Raw genomic sequence first — 21571 nt, 5'->3', positions numbered from 1 at the left:
GACCATGTTCCCCAGTAACTGCTAAATAGTTACAGCCTCAGCTACAGATTGTCCTTCATTTGCAGCACTGCAGATCAGTATGAACACTGAGTTGTATCCAGTGGTGTTCTTCTGCCAGGGAATGGTCACCGCCGGAGGATTGAATTTGCCCTCCCCTCTGCCGTTCCCTACATGTACCCCAATCTGCTCTGAGGGTAGGGGACACTTTGGAGTAGATTTGGGAGGCATGAGGAGGGCTTCAAGGGAGAAGAGGGGAAAATAAACACCCATTGCATGAACAAAAGTCTACTCACTTAGCATTGGGTTCAGCCCAGGATCATGAATCATATAGGTCTCAAGACATGGGGGAGACCGGAGTACGTAATGTATTAGATTCCCTTCCAAGTTACAGTTCTATCAATCTGTTATTCAATAGCCATCTCTGTTAACTGAGGCTTTTTAAAACCAAAAATGATATGCAGTGCACGCACACACAACTGTTGCAGGCCAAATACAATGCTAGCTTACAAGAGATTTGAGTGCTGTTCCCCAAAGACTAAGGGAGAGAGTTAAATTCTCTCTTCCGTTTCACATGTATGTATTTCTGTTCAGGAAGCTTATCACTTAGAAGTAATGTAAATAACTTGACAAGATTTGTCAAAGGAAGATTAGCTCTACTCATATTATTCTGCGATTTTGTATTTGCCAGGAGTCACAACCACAAGAAAGGATGTTTAAAAAACAAAAACAAAATATGGTATCAAAATTAAGGCTCAATGGGAAATTTTACAGTGCTAGCAAATACGTTATCTATCATCTATCTTTAACGCTATTCTGTCAACAATAGAAACAATCAGAAATTTAGGTATGCAATACTTGCTCTAACAGATAGACAAAATATACATGCTGCTCTGTAGACCTTGTCAGTTTCTGGAAGGTGGCAGATTAAAGCTTTATACATTGACAATTAAAGCCTGTCTACACACAACAACAAATTATTTCTGGAAACCTGTCACTTTGGGATTAAAAGAAAGCATACTTTGAATGTGGAGATTCATAAGAGAGATTCGTATTTCCTTAGCTTTTGTCAACAGACAAGTTTCAAATCCTGCCTGGCAGTTGTTTGAAGATGATTAATGGATGCACATTAATGAATATTAATTAGTTAGCTTAACAAATTTGAGAGTGTGGAACCAGCATCTACGTTAATACAAGATAGCCTTTTATGGAAATGAATCAATGGGTCGGTGCTCTGCTGCTTGCTGTTTCTTAATATGGTTCTAAACAAACAACACATTGGAAGGGATGATATGGCTGACAAAAGAGACACATTTTTATCAACTGTGCTTAGACAATCTTTTGATATCCTGGGAATGCAATCCTAAGCACACACTTACTAAGGAGCAAGCCCCACTGAACACAATGAGACTTACTTCTGAGTAAACATGTATAGGATAGTGGTGTTACACATCCCACATCTTTCTCTTCTGGGCAGGATCTACACTACTGCTTTACAACGGTTTGTAACGGTTTTGACAACTGTTCGGGCCTAGTGCACATTACATATACTGCTTTCAAACCATTTTAAAAGTGGTTTGGTGTAGATCTGGCCCAGGTTCCCCAACCGTTAGGAGATGCTTTTTGTCTAGCCCATGAGGATGCAGTAGAAAAATAGAGCATAAGAATTCCTCTTCAGTGAGCATCCTTTTGCAAGAGCCACATTGGATACTCGACATGGTATTTAAATGGCTATTCAAGCAAAAATAACAAGAATGTACTGTTCATCAAATGTACATATTAATTTTGATGTTTTTTGGTCATGGACTAAGAGGTAAATGGTGGAATATAACTTGGAGAGGAAGAGGAATTTATGGGGTTGAGGGCCCTGTCCTTTTATTTATTTATTTTTGTATTTTTGAATACAAAAAATAAATTTCTAACCTGCCTTTCAGGAGCTGCCAGGATGGTTAACAGCTACAGTAAAACCTACAGTAATAACTAATAAAACAGCAAAGAAAAAAGAAAAGGAAAGCAACCAATGGGCACTTTTATTAAATGGTAGTTATGGGATAAGTCCCCTTGGCTCTCCTTGGTTCATTTTTGACTGCTTGCAAGAATAACTAGCAAAAAGAGCAGGTTAGGCTCCCTTCAACTATTCCTCATCCTGGGACTGTCTTCAGAGCACCGAGATGGCACCACTTCACTGCCAAACCACGCAGTATCGCTGGTGCAGGGTGGCGGTGAATAATCCAGATGAAGGAAGGCAGTGCAGGCTTTCCAATGGCCATTAGGCTTACCAGGCCTGCCCTCTGCCCAAGTAGACAGGGACCAATCAGGAATCACCATCCACCCAGCCACCCCTCTGCCACAGAATAGATGGCAGATGTGCCATGCTTGCCTCACTCCGGAAGAAAAAGTCTCGACTTTTTCTCCACAGCTTCGCCGGAAACTGATTACGACACTTTTGCGCATGCTCAGGAATATAGTCTCCTACCAAGGGGCACAGGATTGTGATTTTCTCAGACTTAAAGGATGACAATTTGTATATTCCTCTTCCTTGCTTTCTGGCAGTAAATATAGGGTGACCATATGAAAAAGAGGAGAGGGCTCCTGTCTCTTTAACAGTTGTATAGAAATGGGAATTTCTGCAGGTGTCATTTGTATGTATGCAGCACCTGGTGAAATTCCCTCTTCATCACAACAGTGGCCATTTCTACACCAGCCCTCTGGAGAGCAGGGAGGTTCTCACAATATCCTGATTACAAGATCCTTCCCTTAGTCTAAATGCAGGTGCAACATCCCGGGAGGAAGGAGGGCGTTGCGCCCACCTTTTTTTAAAAAGGAGCTGAGCGCACGTGCGCTCCAATGAAATGTGAGTGTTTTTTTAGAAAAAAGAAAAAAGCCTTGACCCTGCTTCCCCCACCCCCGATTCCTCCCAGCCCGGTTCCTTCCCTCTACTGCTCCCCACTACTTACAGGGAGGAGGGAAGAAGCCAGGACGGGCCGCCACACCTACCACAGTTTCGGGACAATCCTGAGACCGCAGGAAGAATCAGATTTTCCCAGGGAGTACTTATCCCTGGGAAAACCCGTTCTTGTCACTCCTCCTTCCCCCCCCCCCAAGAGTTCCTGTGCATTATTTTGACACACAGGGACTTGGTTGTGACCAGCCCGCATTTTCAGGCTGGCGTAGAAATGGCCAGTTATAGCTGCAGGAGCTCTGCCCTCTTGACCACTTACAAAAAAAATCTGGTTTTAGGTTGTTGTTTTTTTATTACACATCTTTCCATTGCCTGCAATTCCTGGTCTGAAAATGACCTATGGGAGGAATTATCCCACAATTCTTCCCCACAGCTTTAATTGATGTGTGCAAAGCCAAGGAGGCCACAGGTTGTTGAACTGTACAATGAAAGACAGAGAGGGGTGGTTAATAGCTGGGGCCGAAGCAACCCCACTGCAAGCCGGACCTGAAACCTGAGAGGTATGCAGAACAAATGGTCCACCACTGCCTGTGGACCAGTGTTCCTTCACACTCACTCACACCCCTCAGTCACCTCATGAGTAAGGGACACACAAGAATCCTGAATCCAACCCATGAGAAATTTTCTGGAATTTTCTTCTCCTTTGAATTTCATTCCAAAAGCAATTTCCTTTTGGTCAAATTGAATGAGAATGGTTGAAAAACAGTGTGAAAGAAATTTTCAGTGCACTAGTGAAATCTCTAAATGCATATTAAATATTTAATATGCATTTAGAGATTTCACTTGCATTTATCCAATTGCACCTGTGAAGTATTGTACTGTAAAGGTAGATAGAACAGAACTAATAGCTTTTATTTTCTTTGTCTTTTTTTAATGTCCTGACAATATAACAAAGCAACTTTTGGAAACTAAAATTGAAATATCAATATTCCAGTATTTACTGTGAGTTACTGACTCAATAAAACATACATTAATGATCTTTAATGATAATGCTGTAAATATGTCAGTTTTACAATTATATTACTTTGGTACCACATTCCCATTCTAAAGCACTTTGCAGAGCACATATTCAGCTCTTGCCCTTAATTGTGTTGCCATCTTCAGTTTTGAGCTTTCTTTCTTTTTTTACATTACAACTTTAAGGTTGCAGTGCTACACCCAGTTACCTTGGGAGTAAACCATACTGAACTCAATGCAATGTACTCCTGAGTAGGATTGAACTGTATATTGCTTCTATGATTAAGAAACTATCAAGACCCTGTAATGCTCCTTCTTTCCTCTTATTGGACACAAAGATAAGGCAGCATCTGCATGTCATAGCAACCCAGAGATTTTTTTTGAACAACAACAACAATCCTGGCTTTCCATGAGTAAGCCAATGTGCTAATGCATGTGGCTTGATTTCTCCTACCTGGTTCCCCTTGCAAGAGGGAGTGCCTAAACAAACCAAGGATTTTTTATCCTTGACTTGGTTTGTGTGATATCCAAACAAGGAAATCTGGCTGCCTGTCCCTGGACAAACCCAGAGTTTGTTCTTGGGTTCCCGCCTTGGATGTCATGCTATCTAAGGCCTTAGCTAGACCTACCTGATAGTCGGCAACGGAGGAGGGAAGATCTCGTGTTGTGATTAACATGAGATCCCTCCTCCATTTACACACGAGGCATGATGACCTCAGGAAGAAAGGCGTCCCGCCCGCCATTTTTTATTTTTTAAAGAAAGAGCGCATGAACGCTCATGTGCTAAAGGTAGGTGCTTTTTTAAAAAATAATTTTATTTCCCCTCTTCCCCACCCAACCCCCGATTGGTGCAGCGCTCCTGGCTCCGCACGAGTAAATGGGCTTAGCCCGAGACCGTGGAAAAACTGGGCCCAAAGGGGAGTGCCCTATCCTGGGGCAAGTGAGGGATGATCCCTTCCTGATCCCAGGATCCCCTGTGCATCATGTGGATGCACAGGGATGATCCTGGGGTTCGCCCCGTGAGAAAGCCTGGTCCAGCTAAGTCCTTAGAGAGAAAGACAGGGTGTTGCTGTCTTATTTAGCCACCCCTACTGGCAGGAGGAACCAAGCAGGAGTTATTAAACCATGTGCAAAAGCATGCTGTCTGGCTTATGGTAACCCAGGGTTTAAATAAACTCTGGGTTGTTATAACATGTGAGCTGGGTCATGGGATAACCTACATATAGCAATGAGCAGTGTTGTTTCAAGACTTTGGGCATTCTATTTCACATTAATGTATTTGTATAAAAATGTGGCTATTGACATGTTTCACGGTCCCTCCGGCATTCATGCATGCTGGTAAACTGACACAGGACAGCCAATCAGTGAGACTTCTTTTATTCAGGGAAATCTCATGGTGATAAGCTTAATAGTTATACACTTTCAAAATACTTAAAGCTGATTGATGGCCAGAAAGCTTTAGGCTCCATTCCTCATACGATGCTTCAGGCAATCACACAGAGGAATTCCTGAAAGGCTTAACAAACCATCCCAAGGGAGCTTGTCCAAATGCCACATGTGTTGGTAACACAGGGAACATGGCCAAAGCCTAAACAAGATCATGGGGTGTGTAACAGTCCCAGGCACCAGGAGTCCTGTGCTTCTGGTTCAGCCACCTGAGTCCTGGCAGGGGGAAATGTCCAAACCATCAAACTCACCCTGCAGAAAACTGAGCTGACCATAAACACCCATTCCACAGCAAATGCAAGTTCAAGTCTATGAAAAGCTCCAAATGTAGATGGATCCAAACAGGGATGGATTTCAGGCCTAGCATTGAAAGATGATCCTAGCAAAAGCTCTTTGCCTTTGTTCCAGCTTATAAAGGGATTTCAGGTCTGTTTGACTGACAGGGGCTCTTGCCCATAAATTGTGCCCATGTTCAAACAGGGTGGCACTGCTCAGCCCACCAAGATGATGCTACAATCTGAGTGACTTCCTCAACAAAGGGCCCCCACTTTTCTAAAAACTATCAGTTCAGCAGAGAAGACTAGCAGCTTCAAGGCCAAGACACTCCTGTGAAAAGCTTGCACAGACATTCCAAACTAATTCTCTTTAACTCTACTTACAACCTTGCAAGGCATCCCCGGCCTTGCATGAGAATTATACCTGACAGCTATGTTTTCAAAATGTAAGTGTGTATGCATGTACAAGCAGACAGAATAGATCAGATAAAATGGTGTGTGTGTCTCTTATTATAGGATATGGGGAAGGATGGGATATAAGCAGTGTTTTAATTAACTTATACTATAGGAATATGACTTTCATTACATTTGAAAGGTCAGAATAGCTATCGCTAATGTGATATTTGTAATACAGATGATTAAACAGAAGCTAAACAGACAGTTGCAGATTTTATTGCTTTTGCTGATAAAGGAGCCAATATGGTGTGATTTATTAATCTTTAGCATTCATAATGTGTCTGCTAAAGTTGTGTTAGGGATAAGTTATCCCACCTTGCTGTATGGATCTTCTGGACTTCATTTATTTCCATAGTTTTTCCAATATTGAACACACTACCATGTGCCACTCAACACTGGCATTACAGTGGGTAGGAGAAAAAGGAAGTCACATCATAGGCATTCACTACTCAGCTACAGGAGACTGAAAAAGGATTCCTTGTGTTTATACTCCCACCACAGGGCCTAAGAGAACCTACCGCCTTGGAGAACTTACTGGAAGTGTGCTTGGAAGAAAGATACTAATATCATGAGTGCAACCACATGGAGGACTTGGAGCACAGCTGAGAACTGGAAGGAAGGCTAATAGAAGTGGTGATGTGGCTTCCCCACAGTATGTGTAAGTTAATTGGGCAGAAGCCCAGATGGACTTGGTGGAATGGAGATCCATTTGGCCTTGTAGGTTGCTTATTCTGATGTGTTAGGCTTTATTGTCTCTCCTGTTTAGCTTTAAACTGTTGTAATGGGGGGTGGAGTTGTATTGTTCTATACAACAATGTAGAGATTGATTGATAATATTATCCAGGTATTTGTTGACAGGAACAATTACAAATGACCTTACTGGGGTTTTTTTTTAAAAAAAACTTATTTTTGTTGCTGTTCATTTGATACATTACAAGACGCTTTGGACACCATCTGCTAACACCCATTAACTAAATAATAATAACAATCATAACAATACACGTTGTAACAAAGTGAAAGCTTTTACTGAACAACATCATAGGTGGACTGGGTTGAAGAAGTAACTCAGATGAATAGAATCATGAACTGCCTTGTTCCCACTGAGCTTCTGTGGCTTTGACTGCTGCATAAGACTGAGCAGAATAGCAGGTGTCACATATATACTCCATGGTTTCATCCCCATAGTGGAGATTGATTCACCTGTTACAAGTCAAACAATTTGCCAAGATACATGATCCAGGCTCAGCATTTCATTTCTATACCACCCAGTAGCCCTCATCAGAACAAGAAGCTTCACAAAACCACAGAGGATCAGATGGAATCAATCATATTTGTGTCTAATGCCCCCAAGTTTAGGTAGTTTTAACAGTGGATTTGGAAATTGATGGAGAATAAATCTACCAGTAGTTATTAATCATGATGTTTACAATCTCCAGATTCAGAGTCAGTTTGCTTCCGAGTATTAGTTGCTAGCGAACAACAGTAGGAGAAAGCTATTGCCTTAAACTTCTGCTTCTTGGAGGTATCTGATTGCTGGATTAGTTAGACCTTTGGTCTGATCCAACACGACTCTTCTATCCTGTTAATTTTGTAGCACTTTTAACAAAAGAAAAAACCTGCCAATTTGTTCGTTTGGTTAGAAATTAAAGTGCCTCTGTACAATTACGTAGATGAATTTATATCCTGACTATTTTTGAACGTTATTTCACTGAAAGGGATTTTCTTTCATTAAATATTTTAGAAATCATATACATTAACCTTGTTCACAACCTTTTATCTCTGCTTAGAGACATCATAGCCTTTGGGGGCATCTCCTTTAATGAAAGGCAAAGCAGCTCTCTTTTTAAAGAAGAAGAGGGGTGGGGGAGGAATCTACAGAGTTAAAAAGCAAAACGGTAACACGGTAGAAGTTCTAGAATATTTAAAAGTTTGACAATTAAAATCATTCTTTAATTACAGCCAAGTTTGCCATGTATTTAAAGGTTAAACCTCATCTTTGATCTTAGAATTCAGCAATGCCTTTGAACTCTAAATCAGGGTACTAAAATTGAGTACTTTCTCCTCTCTGTATTCTATGACTCTTACTTGCAGTTCACAGTTAACGCTTTGCTTGGGATTCTGCTGAACCTGTTGACTTTGCATTTGAAAGGCATTTCAACTTCTGTGATTTTTGAGGTAGGCAAAGGTTAGTTAGATTTTATCCACAGGGAGGACTGCTTAATGATGTTAGTTAGAAAAGGCTTCTGTACTAATTGAATCCCAAAACTCCCAGAGTGGCTGTGCAGTGTAAGAATTAGACTTTACTTACAAATGGAAGCTTGTTTCTATAGTTCCTCAAGTTGGTAGAGTAAATTTTGTCTGTCAACATTTTGAATATTTTTAGCCAGGAGAGGACAACTTAGACTAAGCACAGACAAAAAAGTGTCCCTCCCTCACACACACCATTGAACATAACATGCATTAACATAGGCCCTTTCTACACCTAAGGATTATCCCAGGAAAATGGAGGGATCATCCCTGCCTGCTCCCAGGATCCCCTGCGTGTCATTTGGATGCACAGGGATGATCATGGGATGATCCCAGAAAAAAAAGGCAGGTGTAGAAACAGCCATAATCGATGTCAGAGTTTCCTTTGATGGAATTTCCAGCATGAGACACTTGTGTATCACATAGTAAACATGGTATGGTAAATAGCTAGAGGGCAATCTTGCTGGGGTGTGTGCGTGCGTGCGTTCACAGGGGCACCATTTCTCCCTGCTCCCCTTTTGAGTGCAGATGGGAGCATGAGCAAGCAGCCTAGTGGAGCATTGTATGCAGTGGCTCGATCCTCCCACAAGAAACTTGCATCACCCAGAGGAAGATGGCTGGGTGGATATAGGGGGTGCACATACAATGATGCAGCCCCCTGGCACATGTTCTGTGTCCTGTGCAGTGCTGGCATCACTGTAAGGTAGCTGTCAACCCCGTTTACCCTGTTTCTCCTCCTTTGCGCTCATCTTAAATGTAGACGGTGCTGGCATTGAAGGGAGAATGTAAACAGTGACACAGCAAAAATGGAATATACTGGCAGATAGAGATGGCGCCATTATTACCCTTACCCTGCTGGCAAACTCCACATTCCGCCCCCTCCTCAACACCCAGCATACATAGCCTGCTTCCACACGTGGAGGGGCCTTAGCTGCATTGTCTAACCTGTGCCAGTGTGCTTTAAAGCCGAGGATTCCGTTAGGCAAACATTAGCCATACTATTTATTTTATTTATTTTTGCTTCTGAATATCAAAACCTAAGTAAGAATCATATGTGACTTAGGGCTAATCTACACCCGCAGCCCTTTCGCAATGGAAGTGGCATCTTCCCAAAGGTTCCCAGCTTCCGCAATCACCCCTCACGGGGCACACATGACTAATCTGTACCACTACAGTAGTTCTACACGTGTATTGGTAGAAGTGGGCGGGGCTAGGCAGATAGCTAGGGGCCACAGGATTTTTTTTTAATTACTTGTGAGGGATGTGCAGGAGTGCAGACATGCAGCAACACATGGGGGATAGGAACTCCGTCGAATATGCGCTCCTGGGCAGAGACGTGTTTGCATGAAAAAGAAAATTACTTGGTGGTAAAACATGCTGATACTCATGCACATGGCCCTCACATCTGATCAGCTGTTCTCTGAGCCTGGAGCTTGCGGCGAACTGCCACGACCTCACAAGGGGGGGGTCACATCACACATGTTCTTTGAATGGAAGCAAGAGAGCTGGAAAAACTGTGACAAAAGCAGTCAGGGATATTCTGGTAAAAGTGAGAGGTGGAGCTGGGATCACTGCGGGAGCAGGTGAATGTCATGTGGCCCATTAGTGATGACTACAATACAATCGTACAATACATGGTTGGTGTAGACTCCCCCTTAGAGTGTGGTCCTATCACATAGCTGCTCAAAGGACAGAGGACTCTAAACTTGAAGCCCTGCACCCATCTAAGCCCTGCCAGCAAGAGCTTGGAAGGACAGGAGGAATGGCAGAGGCTACCTTGGCCTTTCCATCTTCCAATTTATCTATTTTCACTAGACAGACCTTGCTGGGATGAGTGACTGAGGCCTTTGCTAGACCAGGCTATATCCCAGGCTGATACCTGGGATCGCCCCTGTGCGTCCAGATGACGCATAGGGGATCCCGGGCTCAGGGAGGGATCAACCCTCCCTGGCCCCAGGATATAGCCTCCCCCTTTGAGCCTGGTATTTTCCAAAATCTCGGGCTGAGCCGAAGACCGCGGAGCATGTGGCCTATTTTCGCGGCTTGACCCCGGCTAAGTGTGATTACTTGGGTGTAGCCGGGAGCCGCGCCCATCGGGGGTAGGGTGGGGGGAGTGGGAAAATGATTTTTTTAAAAAACAAACAAACCTTACCTGGGCGCACGAGCGTTTGTGCGCATCCGGCCCTTTAAGAACAAAAAAAAAGGTGGGCACAAAGGCTCTCTTCATGAGCTTATCGTGCCTGACGTATAGACTAATGCGACAGCCTGCGATAGTTGCCTCACGGGCTCTCCCCTCCTCTGTCACACTTTATAAGGTAGGTCTAGCAAAGGCCTGAGTGTTTGGGTCTGGTAGATATATGGCCTCTCCTTTCCCTGTCCTGCTCATAGGCTCATCCCTGTTCCTCTTCTCCCTCTTCCTGAGATCAGACCTAAATCCTTGGGAGAAGCAGGCAGCCACCATGAAGCTTTCCATGTGACTGGGATTAGATCTACACTACTGTTTTATTGAAGTGCACTGATAACTGTTGGGGAACAATCCACATTCCATATAATGCATCCATAGTGTTATTTCCTGCTTTTTATTCCATATTCATAATGATTTGACACAAGGTGTAGATCTGACCTGGTATAGGTGTAGGTCTGCCTTTGGCTTTGGAAGAGGAAATTGTCAGCATTTAGGGACCAAAGGATTGCTCTATTAAAGTCTTTATTTACTGCATTATAAGAACTAGCTTTTCAAGTAGAATGCATTCTGCTGGATGCTCCAGGTTCTGCTCCTACTGTGGGACCAACACAGCTTCTAAAGCTCTAAATATATATAGGTAACAGCCTTGAATGTTTGAAGTCTTTCCTGTTGTGATCCAACAATAACACTGTAGGCAACAAAATCCCAAGACTTTGAATCATAGCTTTCATCGTAGAGAAAAGTGAAGGGCACAACTTAATACCGCAGACAATATTTATGGAGTGCAAAACAATGTTTTGAGGAATGATCGAGCCAAGGGTTTGTTAATATTTACTGACTTTAATGAGCAATTATGTGATAAAGCAATCATGGACTTGTAGAATATGTTAATAGATTAGGGAATTAGCCAACGTTTGTGAACAGATACACAGGCAATAACAAACTATTAACTACTGAAGTGCTAATTAAAGCATAAATAATATGGTCTGTTATATGTTAATCAATAAAACCATTTAGACAAGTAGGGAGGGGATTTATTTGTGCTTGCATATTGTAATTACATGTAAATGCAATAACAGAAAGTTGATCACACGTGCTGGAAGTAAACAAATAATAATTAAAAGAGTATAGGCAAAAGGTGTCATATACAACCTCCATTTGAAGTACTAACACTTATTCAAAATTCAGATGAAATTAACAGTTTAAAATGCCCATCCTGTGACAACACACTTGTTATAAAAAATGCTAAGACACACTATACATTTATTTTTCCAGCATTTTGGGTATAATTTCAGTAAATTTAGTGATGCATAGTGCTGGTCATTTCGCCTACAGGCTCAAGAGTATGGGGCAAAATAGCCTAGTCCTAACCTATCCACCGAGGCAGTGTCAGCAGAAATGTCTGCCAAGAAAACATCAGCAAAAGCAGGCATCCCTCTAGGAGTCAGCAATGACTCAAGTGCTTGCCTTTCCTTTCCCCAACAGTTGTCACTATTGTTATAAACTATAATAAAACAGTAGTGTAGATCCTGCCTCAGATTAGCACCATTTCAGAGGTAGTTTCCAAGTTGTTACCATTACTGCTCCATGAGTTCAATCATGGAGTTGCATGTGAATGCCTTTCTAAAACAGGGACAGAAAACCTCCAATCCACAGGACAGAAGTGGCCCAGGGGGCCTCCCCGTCCAGCCCACAACCTTCCCTCTGCTCTGGACACAGCAGCTACCTGACTCCCCAGGCTGGGTGCCCCCACTAGGGATGGAGAAATTCGAGATGGACAAAAATGGACTTGGATTTCTAAGAATTTGACCTGCAAAATCAGCGGACTTCTGGATTGATTGATTTATTATTTCCCCAAAATTTACGCAAATCTATTAGTTGGAAAATACATATGTCTCTCATGAGAATATGCTATACTGGAAAATATACTAAGGGGAAAGTCAAATGGAATGGGGGACAATACACTAATTGTTACATACTAACATAAATTATTTAAATTGTTGTGATCTTTCTTACGAATTATGTATTTTTCTGCAGAACAGGAAAATAACCGAATCCGCCTGTGAACGGATGCCAGAACAAACGACATTGCACAATTCATGAAACATATGCGGGATAGATTTCACAAAATCCAGCCATCCCTGCCCCCATGCTGTGAACCTAATCTATCACCCCATCCAGAACAGGCTGTACCTCCAATCCTAAATTAGCTCTTCTGAGGGATGTATGAAGATTTAATTTCTGGTCATAAAGTATGTGACCATAACCCATTTGCCATACAGAATGTGAACGTGAGCAGGAGCTCTTTTTCTTTTTTTCTTTTTTCTTTTTTGGTGGGAGAAATGTGTTTGGAAAAGGTGTGTGTGGTTTTAAATGCATACATACACACACTGTCAAGCTTTATTCAATGGAGTAAAGGATCATGCTTTTGAAAACATGCACAGAAATGTTCATTTTTCCTGTTCAAAATGTGCACTTTTCCTGTTTGAACAAGCCAAAAAAACACACACACCAGGTTGAAGACTAAAATGGGAGCAAGCTAAAATGAGCTTTGAAGTGATTTTTGGAGAATTTAGATGAGCTCAAAAATCGCTGGTTCTCCCTAGGTTTTCTACTGGCCAATAATACCTCTGCGTTGTTTGAATTGAGCCTCAGATAATTATCCCATATCACTGCATCAATTATGTAAGGATGTGTGAGAATGCAAGTGTGTGTATGTGTTTGAAAAAGGGTGGCGTGGCCATACACACATTAGTTTTAATCCTACCCATTTTTTGCAGGCTGGCCACACATTTTTGACATGCAGCTTCCAGAAGCTTCCCTGAAAATGAATGTGGTGCCCAGACCCAAAAAGTCTCCCCCCTCCTGCTATGAACTATCACCAATGTTGACTGTAGTGACAGGGAAAGTTCTTTTAAGATGCTGTTTGCAGACTTCCTGGAGCAGCTCCTTCATTGTTGGCAGCAGCATCTTGAACGGAGGCCTAGGGGGTCATCCTGTCTTGGCCAATGTCTTGGCCATATTTGGAATCAGGTGAGCCATTTGTATCCAGATAGGTGATGCATGTATGTCATTACCCATCAGGATTCCCCTTTGGGGTAGATAGGCCTTCTGATGTCACTGCCCCTCAGGTTGCAAAACTCTGATTGAGTGAGTAAGGTTGACCTCAGAGGTAACCCTTATCCCGTCATCTGGTGCCGCAGGACTCCCAGTGAGGGCCTCAGGTGTCACCGATCACCACAATGGTGCCTAAGAATGCTCGCCAACCCTATCCTTGCTCCCTATGGCCACACACCTGCCCCAAATTAAATGTGACCAAATCCAATCAATTAGCCTACTTATTACTCCCCCGTTGTCTTACAGTGTGAAGTAGGCTGGGGGGAAACAGTTGTAAGATGATTGGGAGCAAAAAATTCCTACTTGGCCCCCCTAAAGGGCAACCAGCAAGCCCACACTGTCTACAGGGAGGGAGGGAGCTGCAAGTCAGAGAGGTGGTAAGGAGGGGCAACGGCATGTACATATAGAGCTGCCAGCCCTTCCTATCTTCTGGTGGCACCAGTGGAGACCACCAATGGTGCGTCTCCATGCATCTCACTCGCCTCCACCCACAACTGCCTCCCCATGCCCAGGCAAGCCACGTGAAGTTGTAAGGCCTTTGGGAAAGGAAAGGAATGAGAGTCCTCTCCTTAGTGCTTTTAAAGAATTTCTCCAAGCCGTTGCATGGAGTCAAAATAAACAAAAAAGCCTTATCTCCTCCCTCAACACAACGAGGCAGGCATGTTCCTAGAAAGCTACAATGAGGTGTCTCAAACCTGTCTGTAAATGACAATTATTTCATCACAGAAGAATTGGGAAAGCAGTAATGGGTGAATAAACCAGACAGTCAATGACAGTTATGTGGCAGGCAGTTTATGAGTGTAGGGTTTTCCGGGGAAAACTAACAACATGGATGTGCTTGTCCCAGAACAGAATCAAAGGAACTGCCTCTGCAATGCAGCATATAAATTCACTCTATTTATCAATGTCATTCTCTGCATTTAAGTCATATTTTAGGTTTTTACAGTCTTCGATTCCATTACACATACTATTCCACCTGACCAAGAAAGGAAAGGACAAAAATGAAACTGTATCCTTGAAATATGTTGCTTAGAGCTCAGAAATGTAACTTAAATCAAGGCTGGCCTGTTTATAAATGTGGAAAGATGTTGAAATGGAACGGAATGTTTTTTATTAAAATAATAGTAACAACAACAACTACCCTGATCAATCTGTGAGAACTAGCAAACTGACATTTGGCTGAAGTCACACCACATATGAAGGCCACTAATCCTGGAAAGTCAGCCTTACATTAAATGGTATATGTACTCAACATGTATACATTTTCTGTTCCTCAATGCCAAACAGCCTAGTGAAAACTCATATTTCATTTCCCCAAATTGAACAATGTGAATAGGAGATAGATTCTACGCAGTGCTAAAGAGAAAAAAAAGTACTGCCCCTTCTTGTTCCCCCTCCAGTTCATTGGTTCTTGTGGTTGATGGATTTGGGCGCCTTCCCCCATCTGGGCACCACATACAGTAGGCCAAAAAGAAGAGGGAAGTTGAAATGATTGTAGTTGGAGCAGTGAAAGTCTGTTTGACCGACTCAGTGCGCTGGAGGAGAACCACCCCTGCCCTCCTTTTTCATCAGCAAGACCGCCCTTCAATGAACATGTCCCCAAGGAGGGACATTCTGTGACATAGCGCAAGGACAGCAATACAGAGGGAAAGAAGGGCGGTTTTATCCCACGTGGAGTGAAAATACCATACTTTCCCTGCTCTAGAAAAACATGGAAAATGGAGGGGAAGAGGCGAGATGACTGCAGGACATGGATGATGTCATGTGAGGGTTGCAGGGCAAAACGGTAAACAAGGCAGGATGACAATGCGATAAAACACTGGTGATGGAGCTTTGTATAGGCTCCTTCCTTCAATGAGTCTACCTTTTCACTGCAACTGTCACCAGTTGCTACTGCTCACCTTTTTAATCCCTGACAGCCAGGGAGCCAGTGAACAAGTAGGCAGCAGCATCTACTGTTCCTCCTTCTCACCACCACCATTTTCTGGGCCTGAGCAAGAAGCAGGTCGCAAGAAGGAAGAGGAGGAGAAATGCTGGGCAGCTGTTTTCAATGGGGCCCTACTGGGCTTGGGGCTCTTGGCAGGAGCCCAACCGTGCCTATCCTTGATGCCAGCCCTGCTCTTCTATTCTGCAGAAGTTCTAATGACAAATTACTATTTCTTTCAGCTCCTGTACAAGCAGATGTGGTATAACAGAGGTTCCAAGAGCCAAAGGCCATTAATTATGTCCATCATGAAGTGCCAAGCTATATAAAAACGTAGAGAGAGGGCCATTTTGCATTCCCCCAAAGGCATGTTCATGATACTATAATTAGGAACTCAGCTTGACAGAGCTTGACAGAGCTCAGGATTCATAGCCAGTGCATCGTAATCCAAGAATGATTGAAGAGGAATCGAAAGACTAAACAGTAAACTCTGCCTGTTTAAACAGGTGAATAGTTGTTAATTAGAGATACAAACGCATTCCTCATAAGGAAGCCCATGGCAGGTAGACATAAAGAGTTTAATTTCTAAAACAAGAGATGCCATGGATGTAACTTGCCCTCGCATAGACTAGAAACCACATTTATTATTATTATTATTATTATTATTATTATTATTATTATTATTATTATTATTAATTTATATAGCACCATCAATGTACATGATGCTGTACAGATTACACAGTAAATAGCAAGACCCTGCCGCATTTATTCATTTATTACATTTCTATACTGCCCAACAGCCGAAGCTCTCTGGGCGGTTCACAACAATTAAAACCATAAAATACGGCATGATAATATAAAACTTTTACAAGTTTACAACTATAGTATACAACTAGAGTAAAAGCCAGCAGCAGTGTAAAGATTTAAAAGTATAACAACAGATATAAAAACTACAAGGACTCATATAATAAGGATGTGCAGTGTTTGTGATTATTTAGCTGTGTGGGTTAGTCACTTCATACTAGGGCTGCGCTCCGCTTCTCTTTGGGTCGGAGAAGCAATAGCGAGGCGGCCTGATTCGCCTCCGGAAAAGGCAGAGGAGAAGCGAGTCAGGGGGCTGCGGATCGAGGTGAAGAGGATCACCTCAATCCAGAGCTCCGGACACAGGTAAGGGGGGGGACTCATATGGTGCTGCTGCCGCCACCGCAGTCCCTGCGGTGATGGCGATGGAGCCAGGTAAAGGGGGAAGGAAGGTGGTAGGCTTAGCTGTGTCCATCATGGTCTGTCGCAGGCTTCAATTGAGGCCCTGGCTTCAAGCAGAAGAGGCCGCGGCCTTCTCTTCCGCTTGAAGCTGGGGCCTCAATTGAAGCCCATGACTGATGTAGGTAAGGGAGCAGGGGGGTTGGCCTACCTGGCGCTGTCGGCGGTGGTGCCCATGCGGTGGCGGCAGAGCCAGGTAAAGGGGCAGGGAGGAGGGAGGTTTACCTCCATCCATCGCAGGCTTCAATTGAGGCCCCGGTTGAAGCCGGAAGTAAAGGCGGAGGCCTTTTCGGGCTTCAAGCCGGGGCCTCAATTGAAGCCCGCGATGATGGACACAGGTAAGGGGGTGGGGGTTGGCTTACCTGGCGCCAGTGCTGCCGTCCATGCGGCAACGGAGCGGGGGATGGGCGGATCAGCCCAAAGAGGATCGGGGGTCCATGCACAGCCCTACTTCATACATGCTCAAAAAGCAATCTGTTCCTATTGCTTCTCATAGGCCCTGGTTCAACCCTAGCGCTGAAAGCAGGCTCTGTTCCCCAGACCAATTTAAGCCCTGTGCTGATACATCCATATATAGGCACACATACAATAAAATCCAGCAGTGCGAGGAGAATGCTGGAACAGGAGAAAGAGCAGCTGTGATGACTGAAGTCTGAGGCCTGGTTAAAAAGTTTTGTTTGTTTGTTACAAAATGTCTCACAAAGGGTTACACACAGCTGGCATTCTATGAGATCACCAGTGCCCAGAAAGACAGCATTAGTACACTAGGGTTTTCATCTGGGTGTATATTTTGCTGGCAATCAAACTCTGCATGTGTTGACATTGGAGGCCAAGTGGCACTGCATAATTCTGGCTGTGAAAACCACACACACGCCCTGTTCATAAACCAGACTAGAAAAGTCCTAATGAGGCTGGGAGAGCGTACCCACTACCAGTAATTGTCTGCAGGTAGGAGGAACTGACATACTTCTAGCTTCAGATTAGTCATCCTTTCTCCCAGTACTATGCTACTAATAGTACTTAGTAGCCCCTGCTAAAGTATCTTCTTGCTTTGGGGAATACCCTACCTCTCCACCTGAAATATAATGCTAAAAGAAATAGTTTTTAAACCAAAGACTAAGATGGGTCGTATCTGTCAGATCACCATGGGTTAACTTTCAAGATCTCATCTGTTCAAGAGGGATAGGAAATTAAGGTTGACCGATTCAAAGATAAGTACTTAAAAAAATAGTTTATTTGCACTTTTTTTTTAGAAATGTGTTTTAATGTGTTTTTAATTATTCTGTTTTTATTCTATTTGTTCACTGTTCTGAAATTCCTGACTGGGGAGCGATATATAAACATTGTAAATAAATCATAAATCGTAAATGAAATCTTGATGGATTTAATGGGAAAGCATTATGCACCCCATTGGGAGTTTTATTTATTTATTTTATTTATTTATTAAAACATTTATATCCCACCCTATATCACAAGGGTCTCAGGGTGGCGTTTTAACTGCTTGCATTTGGCACAATTTAATTTTTACAACAAGTGTCAAAAAGAGAGCATGGTTTTTAATTGAATTATCAAAATGATATAATTCTAGAAATGGAGTTTTGTTTTTTAAGTCCATCAGATTTCTGATAAAACTCTTGGAAACGAGCAAGCTGAAATTCAGCTTATTACTTCTATTTCTGTCAATGCCATGCTTACAGTGATGGATATTGTTGTTTAAAACCTATTGCCCCTCAATTTTATATTCAGGATTCTTTATCAATTTCATATGCTTTATTGTATACTTTATATTCAAACTACTTTATTGCTGCTGATTAACTTTTATGTTTCACTTAGTAGCTTAAAAAAAAAGATGCTTCCCATATTACAGGGAAGGGACTCAGTTGTGCTAAATAAATTATTAAAGCTGTAATATAAAGGGAAGGTGACTTATTTTCAGTGTTATTGTCAGGAAAATCAATCACTGTGACATCTTATTTATAACAAAATGCTTTAATTTACATTTTATATGCAGTGTGAAATAGAACATTTATTATTGACAACAATAATAATAGCACACAACTGGTCTGAACTGGTCTGATAGGTGGTATTTCGGACATAGTCTAGTGTAGGGTAGGCAATGTGGTACCCTCCATATGTTTTAGACTACAAACCCCATCATCCGCACAATTGGCTGATGAAAGTTGTAATCCAAAACCTGTACTACCACTGCTCTAGGGTAATCTTGGGGCTGCCATGTGTTCATATTGTAAATATTGCCAGAGCTCCACCTTCCCGAAACACAAAGTCCAGTCAACTAGACAGTACAACCTCAAAGAAGGTATCCATTGGAACTGTGAGCTGGCTAGTCACAGATGTTGTAGATTATGGTCATAGTCCATCCAGATTTAAGCACCTTTCAGTCCCATTAACTTCTATGGAAGAGAGATATGCAAATATTTAAGTCACCCATTGAAATAAATGGGACTTACGAAGTGCTTAACTATAGCTGGATAATACCACAGAATAGCTGTTAGTAGCATAACTACTAACTCCTCAAATTAAAGATGAGGGAGGAAATTCTTTTGGTTTGTATTTTAAAGTGAACCTACCTAGTTCACATCCTGAACCAATACACAAATCAAAATGCAGTTATCCTTGCATATTAACATTTTGCCAGATTTTGCGATGTTGTACTCTCATCCAAAAATTCAGACATTGGGGAAGGTGTTGACAAAACTGTGTATATTCATGGAAAATAACTTTTAAAGTGCATGATGTTAGGGAAAATTGCCTACTAAAAATGCATATGTAAGGTAAAATTGCTTGCAAATAATATGAATATTAGAAGAAACGTGCACACTTTTTAAATAATAATAATAATAATTTTATTTCTTAACCGCCTCTCCGTTTGGATCGGGGCGGGGAACAACAATAAGTACATAAAATTTTAATTTTAATTACAAACTGATGTAGAAATGGGATGGAACAAATTTAAGATTGACAAATGAGAAACTTAAACAAACTAAAATGAGCAGATCCCTCCATCCTTAGATCAAATCTCACTGATAGGATTGCTTTGAGGTCAAACAAAATAAAGATAGCAATGCACTTTGCAATTTAAAGGACATGTATAAAGCAGTAGTAGGAAATAGTAGGCACACCTTTGGAACAAACTCCCATCGGAAGTCTGTCATGCATCATCCTTGCAGGCTTCTAAGAAGGCCTTGAAAACATATTATTTTACCATGTCTTTCTCATGATATGACTACTGTTGCTGCAGCATTGTTTTTGCTGGTTTTATTGTTGGCTTTTATTGTTTTTAACAATATTTACAATGTTTTATTGTGTTTATGTTTGTATTGCTTTTAATATTTTAAGTGCTTTTATGTATTTTATTGCTGTAAGCCGCCTTGTGAGGGCTTTGTCCCTGAAAGGCGGCCAAGAAACGTTTTAAATAAATAAATAAAGGAGTAGAAAGTTGTAAACCTGACGATACGGTGGGCTCAAAGGAATTTCAGTGTATAGGGGAGATTCACAACAAGATTCGCAGGACTGCTTAATTCAGGATTAAGGGTTCATCCTATTACCCGAGAGTAAGTCCCATTGAACTCAATGAAACATACTTCTGAGTAAACGCACATAAAACTGTGCTGCTAGACTTTAGGTTCAAGGCACAGTTATTCTTGCCTATGCTGCTTGAGTCCAATGGTCCAAAGCCATCAATAGTTCTGCATAGTATTTAACTGCAAATTACAAAAAACAAAACAAAAAACACACCTCTGTGTGTGTGTGTGTGTGTGTGTGTGTGTACGAGAGTGAGAGAAACATTTGTTGTAGATATATCTTTATACCTCATAATAGTTATAACAATGTTGTCAAAACAGGGCAGTCACATGCTTTTTGAGGAGGAGAGACAAACAGAGCTATGCCTTTGGAATTCAGAACCACTGCATGGAGTCACTGAATTGTTTATTATATTATATATTTCTATTTTAACATTTGCTTTCTATATAGAAATAATGACTTGGCCAGAGATATCGGTGTTTTTGAATCCCATATATTAACTCCCTATTTTACTAGAGTATTTCACCAAATTTCTCCACGGGGAGGAGAAAATCTCTAACATTTCTTAGGACATGTCTAGACCAGGGGAGGGAGGGGGGAGGATCTCGCGATTTTCTGAACGTGAGATCTTCCCCTTTGTCCATGAACAAGCACAACATCCCGGGAGGAAGGAGGGATGTTGTGGCCACCATTTTTGCTTTTTTTAACAGAAGATGAGTGCATGTGCACTCCAATGAAAAAGTAAGCTTTAAAAAAAATGCTCACGTTCCTCCACCAGCTCCTGTTTTCTGCCTTCTCACATTTACTCGTGAGGTGGTGGGATGAATCCAGGACGGGTGCCCACACACCTCCCGCAGCCTTGGGATGATCCCGAGACTGTGGGAAGAATCCGGCTAAACTTGGTCCCACTTATTCTGGGGAAATGGAGGGAACATCCCTCCCTGCTCCAGGGATCCCCTGTGCATCATGTCGACGCACAGGGATGATCCTGGGACGATCCCCGGGATAAACACTGGTCTAGCCATGCCCTTGTAGCGGGGGTCACCATTAGTAATGGCAGTAGCACAAGTTTGTTTTTCTTCCTTTCTAAGGGTGTGTGTGTGGGCGTGGGCGTGGGCGTGGGCATGTGTGTGTGCTTCTGCTGAAAGTGGTGGCTGCAGGCAATTGTGTGGCACCATTTTGCATACTCCACCATGCTCCAA

This window comes from Elgaria multicarinata, chromosome 4 (genome assembly GCF_023053635.1).
Source record: "Elgaria multicarinata webbii isolate HBS135686 ecotype San Diego chromosome 4, rElgMul1.1.pri, whole genome shotgun sequence".
Taxonomy (NCBI): domain Eukaryota; kingdom Metazoa; phylum Chordata; class Lepidosauria; order Squamata; family Anguidae; genus Elgaria; species Elgaria multicarinata.
This window is presented reverse-complemented; position numbering follows the sequence as displayed.